Genomic DNA, 17,394 nt, shown 5'->3' with positions numbered 1-17,394 from the left:
TCCTGATAATCTCTTCCTGGTTTTCTGTGTGTCTTTCTCTGTCTGTTCCTTTCTGGGCCCTGATATTCTCTTCCTGGTTTTCTGTGTGTCTTTCTCTGCCTGCCTCATTGTCGGTGCTGTTACTCAGTGTCCTTGTGTCATTGTGCAGTGAGGGTGAGTCAGTCAGCACGTGTGTTGCTGAGTCCGGGATTCTTGAGAAATCCGACTGCAATCCTATTTTTATAAAAAATTGGGGAAAAGAACATATTTCACTAATGGGCAGCTTAAATTTAAAACAGCAGCTAGCAGAGTGGTGCAGCGGGAGCGTGCTGGGCCCATAACCCAGAGGTCGATGGATCGAAACCATTCTCGGCCATTTATGTTTGGTAATAACACAAACAGCTTACTTTCAAAACTTCAAGTGTTTCCCCATAATAACAAGATGCGCTCGATTGATATCAGCCTTTTCCTTCGAGTGAACACATCAATCAGTAACAAATCACTTTTACTCACACGAACACAAACTGCAAACACGGACCAGCCGTGTCTCTCCCACTTTGTCAACCCCTTCCTGCAGAGCCTCGTCTCCAGCACCAGATGGTGATGTTGGCCACAATAAAACCAGGACAAATGGTCACAGTGAGGAGACGGTCAGTAACAGAAAATAAAACAATGACAGGGAAAACCTTTACACAACAACAGGGTACATCTTTACACAACAGAAAACATATTTACACAACAGGAAATACCGTTACACAACAGGGAGAACACATTCATGCAAATGCCTTGTTTCTCCATCTCAGTTTCGTTGTCTGTCTCTCTCCGTTCCTCACTTTTATTTCCTCACAGTCTATTACTTTTCTGTGTGTTTTTCTCTCTGTCCCGTTGTCGATGGTGTCACTCAGCGTCCTTGTAACATTGCGTAGCCAGGCTGAGCCTCCCAACACCTGTGTTATGGAACATAGAACATAGAACAGTACAGCACAGTACAGTCCCTTCGGCCCACGATGTTGTGCCGAACCTTTAACCTACTCTAAGATCAAAACTACCTACATACCCTTCATTCTACTATCATCCATGTACCTATCCAAGAGACGCTTAAATGTCCCTAATGTATCTGCTTCGACCACCACCGCTGGCAGTGCATTCCACGCACCCACCACTCTCTGTGCAAAGAACCTACCTCTGACATCTCCTCGAAACCTTCCTACATCACCTTAAAATTATGCCCCCTGGTGATAGCCCTTTCCACCCTGGGAAAAAGTCTCTGGCTATCCACTCGATCTATGCCTCTCATCATCTTGTACCCCTCTATCAAGTCACCTCTCATCCTTCTTCATTCCAATGAGAAAAGGCCCAGCTCCCTCAATCTTTCTTCGTAAGACATGCCCTCCAGTCCAGGCAGCATCCTGATAAATCTCCTCTGCACCCTCTCTAAAGCTTCCACATCCTTCCTATAATGAGACGACCAGAACTGAACACAATATTCCAAGTGTGGTCTAACCAGGGCTTTATAGAGCTGCAACATAACCTCGCGGCTCTTAAACTCAATCCCCCTGTTAATGAAAGCCAACACACCTTGCGCCTTCGGAACAACCCTATCAACTTGGGTGGCAACTTTGAGCGATCTATGGACATGGGCCCCAAGATCCCTCCGTTCCTCCACACTACCAAGAATCCTGTCTTTTAGCCTGTATTCTGCATTCAAATTCGACCTTCCAAAATGAATCACTTCACACTTTTCCAGGTTGAACTCCATCTGCCTTTTCTCAGCCCAGCTCTGCATCCTGTCAATGTCCCGTTGCAACCTACAACAGCCTTCCACACTATCCACAACTCCAGCAACCTTCGTGTCATCGGCAAACTTGCTAACCCAGACTTCCACTTGCTCATCCAAGTCATTTAGAAAAATCACAAAGAGCAGAGGTCCCAGAACAGATCCCTGCGGAACACCACTGGTCACCGAGCTCCAGGCTGAATACTTTCCATCTACTACCACCCTCTGTCTTCTATGGGCCAGCCAATTCTGTATCCAGACAGCCAACTTTCCCTGCATCCAATGCCTCCTTACTTTCTGAATGAGCCGACCATGGGGAACCTTATCAAACACCTTGCTAAAATCCATATACACCACATCCACTGCTCTTCCTTCATCAATGTGTTTTGTTACATCTTCAAAGAATTCAATAAGGCTTGTGAGGCATGACCTGCCCCTCACAAAGCCATGCTGACTGTCTCTAATCAAACTATGCTTTTCCAACTAATCATAAATCCTGTCTCTCAGAATCCTCTCCAATAATATGCCCACTACCTACGTAAGACTGACTGGTCTATAATTCCCAGGGTTATCCCTATTCCCTTTCTTGAACAAGGGAATAACATTTGCCACCCTCCAATCATCTGGTACTACTCCAGTGGACAGTGAGGACGCAAAGGTCATCGCCAAAGGCGCGGCAATCTCTTCCCTTGCTTCCCTTAATATCCTTGGGTATATCCCGTCTGGCCTCAGGGACTTATCTGTCCTCATGTCTTTCAAAATTTCCAGCACATCCTCCCTCTTAACATCAACCTGTTCGAGCATATCAGCCTGTTTCACGCTGTCCTCACAAACGACCAGGTCCCTCTCACTAGTGAATACTGAAGCAAAGTATTCATTTAGGACCTCCCCTACCTCCTCCGACTCCAGGCACAAGTTCCCTCCACTATCCCTGATCGGCCCTACTCTCACTCTGGCCATCCTCTTGTTCCTCACATAAGTGTAGAACGCATTGGGATTTTCCTTAATCCTACCCGCTAAGACTTTTTCATGTCCCCTTCTAGGTCTCCTAAGTCCATTCTTCAGTTCCTTCCTGGCTACCTTGTAACCCTCTAGAGCCCTGTCTGATCCTTGCTTCCTCAACCTTAAGTAAGCTTCCTTCTTCCTCTTGACTAGCTGTTCCACATTTCTTGTCATCCAAGGTTCCTTCACCCTACCATCCCTTCCTTGCCTCATCAGGACAAACCTATCCAGCAGTCGCAGCAAGTGCTCCCTAAACAACCTCCACATTTCTGTCGTGCATTTCCCTGAGAACATCTGTTCCCAATTTATGCACCCCGGTTCCTGCCTAATAGCATTGTAATTCCCCCTCCCCCAATTAAATATTTTCCCATCCCGTCCGCTCCTGTCCCTCGCCATGACTATAGTAAAGGTCAGGGAGTTGTGATCACTATCACCGAAATGCTCTCCCACCGAGAGATCTGCCACCTGGCCTGGTTCGTTGCCAATCACCAAATCCAACATAGCCTCCCCTCTAGTCGGCTTCTCTACATATTGAGTCAGGAAACCTTCCTGGACACACCTGACAAAAACTGCTCCATCCAAACTATTTGCACTAAGGAGGTTCCAATCAATATTAGGGAAGTTGAAGTCACCCATGACAACAACCCTGTTACTTCTGCACCTTTCCAAAATCTGCCTCCCAATCTATTCCTCCGTGTCTCTGTTGCTATTGGGGGGTCTATAGAAAACTCCCAATAAAGTGACTGCTCCTTTCCTGTTTCTGACTTCCACCCATAATGACTCAGTAGACAAACCCTCCTCGATGACCTCCCTTTCTGCAGCTGTGATACTATCCCTGATTAACAATGCCACTCCCCCACCTCTTTTACCTCCCTCCCTATTCCTTTTGAAACATCTAAACCCCGAAACATCCAACATCCATTCCTGCCCCTGTGATCTCCAAGTCTCCATAATGGCCACAACATCGTAGCTCGAAGTACTGATCCATGCTCTAAGTTCATCACCCTTATTCCTGACACTGCTTGCATTTAAATAGACACACTTCAACCCAACGTACTGGCTGCAACTTTGCCCTGTCAACTGTCTAACCTTCCTCACAGACTCTCTGCACTCTGTATCTGCCTGATCAACAGCTACCCCATCCACTTATCCATAGCTCCGGTTCCCATCCCCCTGCCAAACTAGTTTAAACCCTCCCAAAGAGCTCTAGCAAACCTCCCACCCAGGATATTGGTGCCCCTCCAGTTCAGATGCAACCCGTCCTTCTTGTACAGATCCCACCTTCTCCAGAAGGTATCCCAATGATCCACGTAACTGAAGCCCTCCCTCCTACACCAGCTCTGTAGCCACGTGTTCAGCTGCACTCGCTCTCTGTTTCTAGCCTCACTAGCACGTGGCACCGGTATCAATCCTGACATTACTACTCTGCTCGTCCTGCCTTTTAGCTTCCAACCTAACTCCTATATTCGCCTTTCAGGTCCTCATCCCTTTTCCTAGCTATGTCATTGGTACCGATATGTACCATGACTTCTGGCTGCTCCCCCTCCCCTTTAAGAATCCTGTAGACTCGATCCGAGACATCAATGACCCTGGCACCCGGGAGGCAACATACCATCCGGGAGTCTCGCTCGCGACCATAGAATCTCCTGTCTGTTCCTCTAACCATTGAATCTCCTCTCACTATCACTCTCCTATTCTCCACCCTTCCCTTCTGAACTGCAGAGCCAGGCTCAGTGCCAGAGACCTGGCCGCTGTGGCTTTCCCCTTGCAGGTTCCCCCCCCCACAACTGTATCCAAAACGGTATACTTATTATTGAGGGGAACGGCCACAGGGGATCCCTGCACTGTGCGCCTATTCCCTTTCCCTCCCGTGACGGTCACCCAGCTACCTTTATCCTGTGACTTAGGTGTCAGTACTTCCCTATAACTGCTCTCTATCATCCTCTCTGCCTCCCGCATGATCCGAAGTTCATCCAGCTCCAGCTCCAGTTCCCTAACGCAGTCTGTGAGGAGCTGGAGTTGGGTGCACTTCTCACAGGTGAAGGCAGCAGGGACAAAAGTGGTGACCCTTACCTCCCACATCCTGCAAGAGGAGCATGCAACTGCCCTAGCTTCCATCCCCTCTGCTCGAAATTGACAACAGAGAATAAAAAAATATAAAGGAAAACCTTACCTTACCAAACCCTCCACACAAGAGTCCTTTTTTTTGGTTGGAGGAGGAGGATGGGTGGGAACACTACACGTGTAGTGTTTCGGGTTTCGCCACTACGCGAATATATAAGTTCACTTATCCAGCAGTCCCCGTGTCCGCGTCCCCCGAATTGCCAGGTAAGTACTTGATAGTGAAACGTACCTTCCCGGCTGCCCCCTGGCTCGCACTATCACCGCTACTGCTGATCAAAGGTGTTGCTGTAATAAAAACAGAAAATGCTGGAAATGCTCAGTAGGTCTGGCAGCATCTGTGCAGAGAGAAACAGTTAACAGTTCAGGTCTGTTTCCTTAGCTCACATTAACTTTGTTCTCTCTCCACAGATGCTGCCAGACCTGCTGACTATTTCAAGCATTTTCTGTTTATGATTCAGATTTCCAGCATCTGCAGTATTTTGCTTTTGTACGTGTGTTGCTATGTCTGGGACTGTTTGAGTGCAATGCTATTGCTTTATAAACAGCGTTGAAACAAACATTTATCTCGTTAACACACAGCACTTATACACAGCTGGATATAAACAGCAGCCTGCAGCAGAGGGCGCAGTGGAAGTTTATTCACACAAGTAATTCACCAGCACTATATTTACTGCTATCCACAATCACACCACGTTTCATCTTAACACATTTTATTCTTCATTGACATCAACTTCTTGCTTCCAATAAAAACTTCAATTTGGAACACAGCTTCCAAATCATCTTTATTCACAAACCCGAACACAAGCTGCAAATGCTGCAAACACACACCAGCCCAGACTTTTCCCTTTCTGTCAACACATTCCTGCATCACTGCCTCTCCACCAACAGTTGCTGCGAGAACCATACAATCATAGAATGGCTAAAGCACAGAAGGAGGCCATTCGGCCTGACGAACCCGTGCTGGCTCTCTGCTAAAGCAACTCACCTCGTCTCACTCCCCAGTCAGTTCAATTTCGGGGGTGGGAAAACTTCTCAAAAGAATAATTCAGGACAAAATTAATAGTCCCATGGACAAATGTGGGTTAATTCAGGAAAGACAGCATGGATTTCTTAAGGGAAAGTCATGTTTAACTGTCCTGCTGGAGTTTTTTGATGAGGTAACAGAAAGGGTTGATGAGGGCAATGCTGTTGATGTCGTGTACATGGACTTTCAAAAGGTCTGGCAGCATCTGAATGGTCACTGACCTGAAGCATTAACTCTGTTTCTCTCTCCACAGATGCTACCAGACCTGCTGAGTATTTCCAGAACTTTTTGTTTATATTTCAGATTTCTAGCATCTGCAGTATTTTGCTTTTATTGACTTTCAAAAGAAGTTTGATACAATGCAACACAACAGACTTGTGAGCAAAGTTATAACTCATGGAATAAAAGGGACAGTAGTAACATGGATATGGAATTGGCTGAGTGACAGGAAACAAAGAGTAGTGATCAATGGATGTTCTTCGGGCGAGAGGAAGGTTTGTAGTGGAGTTCCCCAGGAGTCAGTGTTGGGACCCTTGCCTTTCCTGATATATATTAATGACCTAGACCTTGGTGTACAGGGCAGAATTTCAAAGTTTATGGATGATACGAAAATTGGAAGCATTGTGAACTGTAAGGATGATAGTGTAGAACTTCAAAAGGACAGAAACAAGTTGGTGGAATGGGAGGACAGATGACAGGTGAAGTTCAATGCAGAGAAATGTGAATTGATTAATTTCGGTAGTAAGAACATGGAGTGACAATATCGAATAAAGGGTACAATTCTAAAGGGGGTGCAGGAGCAGTGGGACTGGGGTTATATGTCATTGGTTGAGAGAGTGGTTAATGAAGCATACAGTATCCTCGGCTTTAGTAATAGAGGCATAGAGTACAAGAACAAGGAGGTCATGTTGAACTTGTATGAGACACTAGACTCAGCTGAAGTACTGCATCCAGTTCTGGGTGCCACACTTTATGAAAGATGTGAAGGCATTGGAAAGATTATGGAAAAGATTCATGAGAATGGTTCCAGGGATGAGGAATTTCAGTTATGAAGATAGATTGGAGAAGTTAGGACTGTTTCCCTTGGAGAAAAGAAGGCTAAGAGGAGATTTCATAGTGATATTCAAAATGATGAGGGGTGTGGACAGAGTGGATAGGGAGAAACTGTTCCCACTTGTGAAAGGATCGAGAATGAGAGGGCACAGATTTAAAGTCATTGGTAAAAGAAGCAAAAGCGACATGAGGAAAAACTTTTTCACACAGCGAGTGGTTAAAGTATGAACTGCCTGAGAATGTGATGGAGGCAGGTTCAATTGAAGAATTCAAAGGGGAATTAGACTGTTATCTGAAAAGGAAGAATGTGCAGGATTATGGGGAGAAGACGGGGAAGTGACATGAGGTGAATTGCTCATTTGGAGAGTCAGTGCAGACACGATGGGACAAATGGCCTCCTTCTGTGCAGTAACAATTCGGTGATTCTGTGATTCCAATATTCAAGTCATTTATATATATGGTGGTCCTGACACTGACCCTTGTGGACATCACTGTTCACCATCTTCCATTCTGAAAAACAACCAAATATCACAACTCGCTTTTCTTGATATTTCATCCATTTTTTAATCGAAGCAGATACTGACCCTCCTATTCCAGGAACCTCAGTTTTGTTACCCAGCCTTTTATGTGGTCGTCTGTCAAACGCTTTCTTAAAATCCATATAGACAACATCCATTGCTTTCCCTTCATCAACCTTTTCTGTTACTTCATCAAAAAAATTAGTTATGTTGGTGAAGAAGTGGAAAGATTAGATTAGAGATACAGCACTGAAACAGGCCCTTCGGCCCACCGAGTCTGTGCCGAACATCAACCACCCATTTATACTAATCCTACACGAATCCGATATTCCCAACAAACATCCCCACCTGTCCCAATATTTCCCTACCACCTACCTATACTGGTGACAATTTATAATGGCCAATTTACCTGTCAACCTGCAAGTTTTTTGGCTTGTGGGAGGAAACCGGAGCACCCGGAGAAAACCCACGCAGACACAGGGAGAACTTGCAAACTCCACACAGGCAGTACCCGGAATCGAACCCGGGTCCCTGGAGCTGTGAGGCTGCGGTGCTAACCACTGCGCCACTGTGCCGCTGAACCTCTCAGTTTTCGGTCTACCCAAACCAAGTTCAAGGCCTGAATAATGAACCGATTGCCTCATTAGTTCTGTGAATAATACAATGATTTAATAGACAAAGTTTTGAAACATTCCTGCCCATAAATCTTGATAACAGAGAGTGTGTGGATCTCCTGACTCAGAATGTTTAATGGATACAGTCCTCAGATCCGACAAGGAACCCCTGAACATCCACAGTAAAGACAGTGTGGATGAGGAAATGTAAGAGCCGGGAGCTGAAACTCAGCGACGGCCGAGCTCTCCTGTCATTGAGCTTGTGTGTCTGCTCTGCTCGCCGCACTTCCGGCTCTACTTTGTTTCCAATGAAAAGATGAAAAGGGCCGTTCGGTTTTCCTCTCACTGACAGCGTGTTTCACTCGGGTTAATATAACCCGGGACTTTTGCTGCTGAAATGAATTCTGCAAGGTCCCAGCAAACACACCGGCTCCCTCCTTTCTCCCCTCTTTCTATCGGATTGTTTTACCAGGAGGGGCTCAATAATAACAAACCCCCTGCAGGGAATGACCGCAAATTGAGCATCTAAATGGGGCAAGTGGGCAGCTTTCTGGGTTCTAGGTTCCCCCTACCCCGCACCTCCCTCGCTCCAGCCCAAGCCCCTCTTCACTTTCTTTGGGACTTTGATGAGGGTGAAATGGGGAAAGTTCCCATTGATGTTTGAATGCTGAATTGCTGCAAAGATCTGCGCACGCGCCACATATCCCCGCCCCCAGTGAGACGTCACAATGAGGAGTGGAGCGCATGCGCATCCTTCCCCAACCCAGTCTGTGAGGCCATTCACTCAATCAGGGGAAGATGCTTTAAATCAGCTGCTAATGGAGACTTCCCGGGCCCGGGGGAAGGGAACAAACAGCATCTGCTTCCAGCAGCCACTGCTTTGCGAGCGTGTCCGCAGATGTGCTCAGAGATTAGCATTGAGTGGTGGGAAGTTGAGGGGGAGTCGGGGAGTGTTTGTAACAGACACTGTGGAGCAGGAGCTGCTCCCGGAACATGGAGTAAGCCGGGGACACGGGGAAGGGAGAGTTCATTCTCGGACAGTGTCTGTACAGGCTCAGGGAGACACAATGGGAAGAAATCACTATTGAAAATCACTGACAATTTCACCACCCAAAGGAGAGGGAATTTTCCTGCTTTAGTTCCAGTCTCTCACTGTTTGTTGGATTGTGAACAGTGGGGGGAAAATAGCCGCAAAATAACGATGTGGACAGTTAGACAAAGAACATTTATTGCAGACACCAGGTGAGAAGTGTGAAAGGCATATTTTAAATAGTGGCTGCTTGTTTTCCGTTGAAATAGAAATGTGACTGTGCAAAGGTCACTGCTCTATCGGACAGTCCCAGTCATTGAGCAGTGCAGGGCTTGTGTTGTTTCTGAATGTCACAAACTTGTTGTAAAACCACTGCAAACACCTGGTAAACAGAAGCTGAATGCTGCAGTACTGCAGTGGAGTCAGACACTGACACTGTTTGTGTTCCTGGTTTTCATTTTGTGATTGTTCATAATGATTATTATTGGGACGATTACATTGATCGCTTTTGTATCTTCTCCCTCACCAGTTCTTTCATTCCTGCAGGAAAATACATGAAGGAACCTGAATGGATGTGGTGATTCCTCGACATACACTGATCCCAAAATCGAGAGACACATTTTCAATCCAACAGTCAAACAACAGCAGGAGAGACAGAACTTGTTTCCATTTCACTCCAATTCAGTTCACCTGAAAGGTGGATACATCAATCGCAGTCCAAAAACAAACCCACTATCAGATCTGAATAAACTCTGTCACCATGGTCACATTTTAAATATAAAATCTGAAATAGAACAGACAAAATTTACATGATTGAAAGGTACAGAATGAATGCAAAGAGGATTCAAAGGGGATTTGGACAGGGTAAGTGAATGGGCAAGAACATGGCAGATGGAATATAATGTGAATAAGTGTGAAGTTCTCCACTTTGGTCGAATAAACAGAAAGACAGAGTATTTCTTCAATGGTGAGAGGTTGGGAAGTGTTGATGTCCGAAGGGACCTGGGTGTCCTTGTTCATGAGACACTAAAAGCTAGTGTGCAGGTGCAGCAATCAATTAAGAAGGCAAATGGTATGTTGGCTTCATTGAAAAGGGATTTGAGTACATGTGTAAAGATGTATTGCTTCAATTATATAAAGTCTAGCTGAGACCGCACCTGGAGTATTCTGTGCAACTTTGGTTTCCTTATCTAAGGAAGGATAGACTTGTCACAGAGGGAGAGCAACAGAGATTCACCAGACTAATCCCCTGGGATGGTGGGATTGTTGAAAGATGAGAGACTGCAGAAACTGGGCCTAAATTCTTGAGAGTTTTGAAGAATGAGAGGTGATCTCATTGAAACAGACAAAATTCTTACAGGGTGTGACAGGGTAGATATGGAAAGGATGTTTCCTCTGTCTAGTGAGTCTAGAACAAGGGGACACAGTCTCAGAATAAGGGCAGGCCATTTGAGACTGAGATGAGCAGGAATTTCTTTACTCAGAGGGTGGGAAATCTGTGGAATTCTTTATCCCCGAGGGCTATGGAGGCTCAATCATTGAACATATTCAAGATAGAAATCGATAGATTTCTAAATACTAACAAGATCAAGGGATATGGAGATAGCAGGGAAAAATGGCGTAGAGGTAGATGATCAGTCACGATCTGTTTGAATATTGGAGCAGGCTCGATGGGCTGAATGGCCTAATGCCCCTATTTCCTATGATCCTATGAATCCCAATAATGTACATCAGACGTTAGACCAAGTCATGTATTACATACCAGTTCAAAAATCCCACAGAGATTAAGACTGAAAGATACAGTATCAATTCCATTACTACAAAATGAAGGACTTGGAGCTTGCAGACCAGCCCATGTATAAGATTGAAAGTTATATTTTCATTCACAATCGTTTTCACAGAGCTAAATATTAAATACCAATCCACAACTTACACAGGACTACCAAATACAACTTACAACTGTAAAATACAGTTAATCCATATTTTAAATTAAACACAAGGCAAATAAATATTGATCCATCAAGAGAGCGGGAAACAGTGAGAACAATGGAGCATAAAGAGCCCAGGAGAGGGAGCAAGAGTTCCCTCGGAGAGCAGGGAACAGCGAGAGCAGGCGTCAAAAAAGGCAAAGGAATACACAATTAATGGGAGAACACTGAACGGTGTAGAGGAAGTGAGGGACGTTGAAGTGAATGTCCACAGATCCCTGAAGGTCACAGTACAGGTCAATAAGGTGGTTCAGCAGGTATATGGAATCCTTTCCTTTATTAGCTGAGGTATCGAATATAAGGGTGATCTGGGTGTCCATGTCAATAAGTCACTGACAGCTCACATGCGGGTGCAGCAAGCAATTAGGAAGGCTAATAGTATGTTAGGCTTTATCACAAGAGGATTTGAGTACAGGAGTCGTGAATTCTTGCTTCAATTGTTAAGAACCTTGGTTAGACTGCACTTGGAGTACTGTGTGCAGTTTCAGTCCCCTTCCCTTAGGAAGGATATTATTGCCACAGAGGGAGTGCAACGAAGGTTCAACAGACTTGTTCCTGGGATGGTGGGACTGTCCTATGAAGAAAGATTGGGGAAACTGGGACTGTATTCTCTAGAGTTTTGAAGAATGAGAGGTGATAAGATGCAGCTAAGATGTTTTCCTTGGTTGGGGAGTCAAGAACCACGGGACGCAATTTCAAAATAAGGGGGAAGCCACTGAGGACAGAGATGAGGAGAAATGTTGTTACTCAGAGGGTTGTGAATCTTTGGAATTCTGTTACCCAGAGGGCTGTGGAAGCTCAGTCATTGAGTATGTTTAGAGCAGAGATTGACAGATTTCTAAATGCAAATGACATAAGGGAATATGAAGAAAGTGTGGGGAAAAGGGCATTGAAGTGGATGATCAGCCATGATCATATTGAATGGCGGGACAACTTGATGGGCTGAATGGCCGACTCCTGCTCCTATGTTCCTAACTCCACATGATCGGTGAGGCACAGCCTCAGGCCGACTTGGTGGGCGGTGCAAACGGATATCACTGCTTCTGATCTTCACCAGAACAGAGAATGAGATGTCACATTGATCATCAAACAGACTGTGAGAGAATACACAGAATAAAACACATGGAGAGACACTGTGGAATAACAAATCGATTTGATTGGAATGTTGAATTTTGATTGGAATGATTAAAACAGCAGATTAAATTGGGATTCTCATCATTATATTGATCTGGGACAGAAAAGAGAAACTGATGGAAGAAAGAAGAAAAGAAAAAATGGAACAGTTCAGTTTTTTTCAGTTTTTTCACTCGCCCATCAAAGTTGGATTAAAAAAAGATGCAAATAACAGAGAATTTCACCAAAAAGGGAGATTAAATGCTTCTGAAACCTTGGATCGAAGGATGCCCCAACAGATCACCTGTTTAACTGTCTCCTCACTGGGGGATTTCAATCAATGAGCAATATTATTTTCTACTTTTCTTTTGTTAAATGAAACCACTACTGTCACTTGGAGTTAATATCCCTGTGTTCCAACTCCTGAATAATAAAATTGTGAGTTTCTTGATATTTTCAGGACAAAGTTCCTGCTGAAAGAACTAAGAACTCTTTTCTAATTTACACAATACTATATACACAGTCATCAAGCCTCCTAAACTAGCATCCTTGCTGCTGCTCTCTCTTCTCCCAAACCTCATCTCATGTGACTGTTACATCATCACTCTGACAGTGGGAGGGGTTGATCCCACTGTCTTCAGCATTAACCCATTACATCCTTATACTGCACTGTCTGTCCAAGAAAACGGGTGGAGGGAACTTGATTTATCGAAACAGTAACAGCTGCCAGTTGAAAATCAACTCAATCCCATCAGAGATGGGATTGTTCCTGACTGGCAAATATTCCAAACCTCAGATCAACCCTCCCTCTTGCGTCATGTCCCAGTCTCGGTTAAAAGCAACACATATCGACTCAAACACTCTGAAACATACAACGTGGTCACACTTTCCTTCAGTGAGATTAATGTCTAGCTGTTTTCCAGATTGAATGCAATTGTGAACAAATTTCTGTCAAAGGAGTTGCCTTTGGTGTATCAGCACTGAATTTCTGAAGGAGGAACAGCCATTCCAAATTCACATCCTTCACAAAGGCTGTATTTTTCTGTGACTGAAACTCAACATGTAATTTGAATTCTGAGTTGAAGTTCACAAGACACAGATGTAAACGTAGGTAAGGAAACTTCTAAAGCATGTTGCTACTGTGAATTAAGGCTCTGCTGGGAGTTGAATTCAAGATTTCTTGTTTGTTAGGTAGGTGTTTTAACCAATTAAGCTACAGAGCCAGAGCACAGATGTGTGTGCAATTGAAATCAGAGGAGGGCACTATTTATTCTCATCCCATTTCTCCACAGGTCACAACATATTTTAACTTTTCCCACTTACTGAAACAGTCAATCATATACTCTATTTTTCCCAGTACTGAGAATGAATGTTTTGGAAGAAAATACATACATTCAATTGTTTCTGAAAGGTTACAGAACACAACATGTGAGTAATATTCCCCATGGCTTTCTCAGCACTGATGGATTGTGAAGCGGGAGACCGCCAGAAGTCCCACTGAGCCGCACAGACCCTGAGCTGAGAATGAAATGAGATAAAGTTCAATCTTTCACAGCGAGATGCTGCAGAGAGTTAAGATTCCCGAATCAAAGTGAGACTTTCTCATACTGTTGTTGAATTTCATGTCAAACACTCCTTGTACTCTCTGCTAATGAAGCCTAAAAAAAGGGAAAAACAGAATGGCACTCAAACTCACAACCCTGAGATTAAAAGTCTCATGTTCGACTGACTGAACTGTCACTTCTACTCAGTCTCTTATTGGATGGATGCAACTGTATGCTCCAATGCAGGGGCGGCTTTCAAATCCTCCCATGGATCCACATGTCAGTCTGAGTGACATGTTGTAGCCTCAAGCAAAGGAAATCTGCTCACTTTCAAAACTATCAGTGAGTTGAAGCTGATTACGATCAACATCATCAGAGGTCAGAACTACCTGGTGAACGAAAATACCCTGAAGATGGATCCACAATTATTCAAACATATCAAAAAAGTGTAAAACAAGAAAATCGATGAGTTAATCCAAACCAAACAACAGAAACACAGAAGAATCCATTCCATACCAGATACTAGTCGTGTTGTTTTGCATCCAGCTCTCAGTTACTGCTCCACCTTCATACACACACTTGGTGATCTGTACATTTTGTTCATTTCAATTTTGTCGACAGGCTCTTTGAATCCAGTTCTCTGGTCGTCAAACAGGCTTCGTATGAAAGTCAATTCCGCTTTCTTTAAGGCTGCAACCAATCAATGACCTTCAACTAAAAACACAAATGAAAATGGGCTCGTCGGGCAGTTGAACCCGAGACCCCTCGCATGCTTGTCAATTGTACACCCAAAGCGAGAATCATGCCCCTAAACCAACAAGCCACTTACAGTATGTGTTTAGTTAGCTCCTGTGGAAAAGCTGTTCTTCCATGTTTTTTTCAGATCAAAGCAACATCCTGTAAATGCTGAAATCATAACAGAAAGTGTTGGAAATGTTCAGCAGCTCTGGCAACATCTGTGGAGAGAGAAACACAGCTAACGTTTCAGGGTGTTCACCTTTTGTTTGAGGCATCCTTTCAGACTGCTTCTGTCCATCCAATCTCACTTTCTATTCTATCCACATTCGAACCATTCACTATGTAAATACATTTTTCATGAATTCCTCATTTCTTTTATGAATGACAATTTCATATTTCCAACCCTTGCTTCAGACACCACCACAAGTGGAATCATGGCTCCATCTACCCAATCAAACACCTTCACTATTTCCTCACATTGCAATGTTTCTTTAACCCTGACAGACTGTGGAGTTTCTGCTGCTTAATTGCCGTTCTTGTTTCCTGCCAGTAGATGTCACCTCACTCCAATACAGTGAAGTTTACAAATCTGAGAGAGACACAACAGGAAATAATTGTTCACATTATAGTGAATGTGTGGGATTTAGTAACACTAGGAGTGGAGACGAGTTATTATTGCATTTTGTCAAAACAAACATAACTTATAATGTTGTGTTAAATCCGTCACTCTGTTGTCTTGACTCTGCGAGTGACTTAGAGTCATCGAGTCATTGAGTCATTTGTGGTATAGAAGGAGGCCATTCGCCCCGTCGAGTCCTGGCCGGCTCTCCAGGGAGCGATCCAGTCAGTCCCACTCGTCTGCTCGATCCCCGTAGCCCTGTAAATTTATTTCCTTCAAGTGCCCATCCAAATTCCTTTTGTAATCATCGATTGTTTCCACTTCCTCCACCCTCATGGGCAGTGAGTTACAGATCATCAACAATCACTGTGTAAAAAGGTTCTTCCGCACATTCCCCCCGCATCTCTTGTCCAAAATCTTCAATCTGTGTTCCCTAGTCCTTGCACCAATAGTTAATGGCAACAACTTTTCCTTGCCAACTTATCTAAAACTGTCATAGCCTTATACACCTCTATCAATTCTCCCCTCAATCTCCTTTGATACAGGCAGAACAACCCTAGCTTTTCCAGCCTAACCTTGAAACTATAATCCTCTATTCCTGGAACCATTCTGGTAAATCTCCTCTGCATCCTCTCAAAGATCCGCACATTCTTTCTAAAGTGTGGTGAGCAGAACTGAACGCAACACTCCAATTGGGGCCAAACCAGAGCTTTATGAGTTTCAGCATAATTCCCCTGCTTTTGTACTCAATGCCTCTATTTATAAAGCCCAAGATCCCATCTACTTTGCTCACCACTCTCGCAATATGTCCTGCCAACTTCAAAGATTGATGGACATGCACCCAAGTCCCTCTACTCCTGCACATTCTTCACAACTGTAGCATTGCGTATCTATTGCCTCTCCCTATTCCTTCTGCTAAAATACATCACCTCACATCAGTCACTATTAAATTCCATCTGCCACTCGTCTGCCCATTCTGCTAGCCGATCACTGTCCTGTTGCGAGCAGTTCATATCATCCTCACTGTTTGCCACTCATCCAGGTTTGATGTTATCGGCATATTTTGAGATTCTACTCTATATTTCAAGATCCAAGTCATTTATCTGGAGCAAAAAAAGCAGTGGTTCTAGCACTTACCCCTGGGGAGCACCACTGTCGACTATCCTCCAGTCTGACAAAGAACCATTTACTACGACTCACTGTTTTCTATCCATAAGCCAATTTTCTATCAAATTGGACACTGATCCTCCTATTCCATGAACCTCAATTTTGTTAACCACCCTTTTATGTGATACCTTATCAAAAACTTTCATAAAATCCATATAAACAACATCCACTGCATTCCCTTCATCAACCTGCTCTGTTAGTTCATCAAAAAATGCAGTACGATTAGTCAAGCATGAAACTTCCATTTCTCAATTCATGCTCGCTCTCCTTAATTAACTCAAACCTCTCCAAGTGACTGTTGATTTTTTCCCTGTTTATTGTTTCTAAAACCTTACCCACCACTACTGTTAATCTAACTGGCCTGTAGTTACCCGGACTGTCCTTACACCCTTTCTTGAATAAGGGTGCCATATTTGCCACTGTTAAATCCTCTGGCCCCTCCCATGTTTCCAGGGAAGATTATAGCAAGCCCTTCCGTTATCTGCATCAGCATTTCCTTTTGCAACCTGGGATGTAAGACATCCGGACCTGGTGATTTACATACCCTAAACATAGCCAGTCTTTTTAGTACCTCCCTCTCTCAATCTGTATCCTATCCATTGCCTCTACTCTCTCCGCTTCGACTGATAGTTTGTCAGATTCCACTTCCTTAGTGATCACTGATACAAAGTACTCATTAAGTATATTAACATTGCCCAGCACCTCTCAGCAAACACTATCGTCTTTGTCCTTAATAAGGTCCCACTCCACCTCTTACTACCCACTTATTACTTATATACCGCTCAAGGACTTTTGGGTTGCCTTTCATGTTGACTGCCAGTCTCTTCTCATTGAAATAGAGGATAAGCTAAATATAGAAGATATAAATATTTCACATCCTTGGGTGAGGTGGAACTTTTTATGCCGTGGGTGGTGGAAGCAGAGACAATCAATGATTTGAAAAGGAAATTGGATGGATACTTGAAGGAAAGAAACTTGCAGGAGGAAAGGGACCGAGCTGGTGAGTGGAACTGACTAGATTGCTCCGGGGAGAGCCAGCATGGACGTGATAGGCCAAACGACCACCTTCTATGCTGCAAATGACTCTGTGTTGTTTCTCAAATC

The sequence above is a fragment of the Heterodontus francisci genome, unplaced genomic scaffold, assembly GCF_036365525.1.
Source record: "Heterodontus francisci isolate sHetFra1 unplaced genomic scaffold, sHetFra1.hap1 HAP1_SCAFFOLD_102, whole genome shotgun sequence".
Taxonomy (NCBI): domain Eukaryota; kingdom Metazoa; phylum Chordata; class Chondrichthyes; order Heterodontiformes; family Heterodontidae; genus Heterodontus; species Heterodontus francisci.
Note: the sequence above shows the minus strand (reverse complement) of the source record.